The following is a 2,203-nucleotide window of genomic DNA, read 5'->3' on the forward strand; positions in this document are numbered from 1 at the left end:
ACGCGGCGGTTGTGTAATCTCAAGGTTAGGTGAGTATGCGTAAAATATCGTATTATATAGCTATGTTTGAATGTAATTTTTTCTTAATTACAGGATGTTGCTTGGCATAGTTTCTGCTGGTGTTATTTTTCGGCAAATAACACCAACATCGAGGGACTTAATCGAAGTAAGTACCCGATTAATTGGCTGGCTTTTCTGGGTAAACAGATTTTCCAAATTGCTGCCTTTTCATTGATTGACTAAGCAACGCCATAGTGAGTTATTCAATACCTACTTTATGCCACAATCTTCCATGCAGCCATGAATAAATGATTATAGTTCGGTTAAATGGGCATCTTAGTCGTACATACAATACGCAATTCTGTCCACTAGTATACGCCAAATATGTATATAAAACAAGCGAATTATCAATATGAGTTTTTCAAACCAGTACGAATCACATACCCTAAACTGTTCTTCGGGTAGCAAATTAGTAGCCGTGGGTAACACAGTGCGGCGCCGTGCCATTGCGCTGATACCGATATTTGAGTTACTGGCGCCGATACCGATTTTCACAACTCAGTGACGCAATGGCGCCAGGAACACCGGAACACTGACAACACCGGGCGGCGCAAAGAACCAGCAAAGAACGCACAAAATAAGTGCCACTTGTAAAATGTGCAGCACAAGGGGAATTTTTACAAGGTGGTGTTGCTAAAACTAACCGCGGTCCTTCTGAATGTGAAAATTATGTGTTTGTTGTATTTTTGGGTTTTGAACTTGGGTATACTTGAGTTGTTTTTGCCCAAACGATACCACCTTGTATTAATTCACCTTAGGGCCGTTTACTCAATATGTGGTTAACACTAATTTCCGTTTAAACATCATTATCGACGTGTTTGGCTCCATGCATATAACATGGAGTCGGTTACGTCGATAACGATGTTTTACCGGAGATTAGTGTTAACCAGACATTGAGTAACCGGCCCTTAGTTTAACACCGCTGTGTTGTAGGGGTAAGCAGTGCGCGCTTTCACTTATCAGCACCTGGGTTCAAGCCCTAGTCAAAGCAACATCCCAAAAAATAGCGGTCGTCCCTCGGCAGGCAATGGCAATCCTCCGAGTGTATTTCTGCCATGAAAAACAGCTCATTAAAATACAGTCGCCGTTCGGAGTCGGCGTAAAACTGTAGGTCCCTCCGCTTTGTGTGACAACATCAAGGCGCACGCCACAAGTCGGAGGAGAAGCTCGGCCAAACACTCACATATGTGTAAGCGCCAATCTATTATTATTATTATTAGTTTAACACCGGCACACTGACAACACCGGGTGTCGCAAAAAACCAGCGAAGAACACCCGAAATAGAAGTGTATCTTGTAAAATGTGCAGCAAAAGGCGAATTTATACAAGGTGGTGTTGCGAGAATTCGTCGCGGTCCTTCTGAATGTGAAAATGATGGGTTTGTTGTATTTTTGGGTTTTGAACTTGGGTATATTTAAGTTTTTTCTCAACCGATATCACCTTGTATTAATTCACTTTAGTGCAGCGTGCAGCAATAAAGGAAATGAGCTTTAGCCTGAAGAGGCGCAACACACTGTGCTGAATCCGACAGTGGCGCTGGAATTAGGGTGTCAGCTCCAAAAAACTTGCGCCGTTACCCAGGCCTATACCTCAAACAAGCGATCGCTGAGAATGTGTTAGTGTGCTTAATTCATTTTGCATGCTGACGCGTTCTCATCGTTACGCTCTTTCTTGTATACGTACACGTGATGGTTATGCTCTTTGAGCGTGTGCTCGTTCTCTGCCCATGCCTGAGCTTAATTAAATTATACCTCCATTCACCACCGTCTGCGATAGCGGGTTGTTGGATACAGTATGGTCTATAATAGGGATGGGCGTCAAAACAGCTCGCGCGCAGCAGCGCGGGCAAGCAGGTGCTTGATGCGGGGTAAAAATTTAAACCGAAAGGGTAAGCAATAGCCATGTACGTGTATTAACCCATTTTATGCAATGTATATTGCCAAAGGCTATTATATTCACCTCTTTGTTTATAGAGGAACAATTTCTAACTATATTGGTAGTCTATTTATTAAAAATAATTCAATATCATGAAATGCGGACCAATTTAATTTTTTTTTATTAATAAATCAATAAAGTTTAAATTGATTAAACGTATGTAAAAAATAGTATGTGCTCATGAACCAAAAAAACAGATCACCCAGCA

The sequence above is a fragment of the Rhagoletis pomonella genome, unplaced genomic scaffold (genome assembly GCF_013731165.1).
Source record: "Rhagoletis pomonella isolate Grant_MI unplaced genomic scaffold, Rhpom_1.0 Rhpom_scaffold_00006, whole genome shotgun sequence".
Classification (NCBI taxonomy): Eukaryota; Metazoa; Arthropoda; class Insecta; order Diptera; family Tephritidae; genus Rhagoletis; species Rhagoletis pomonella.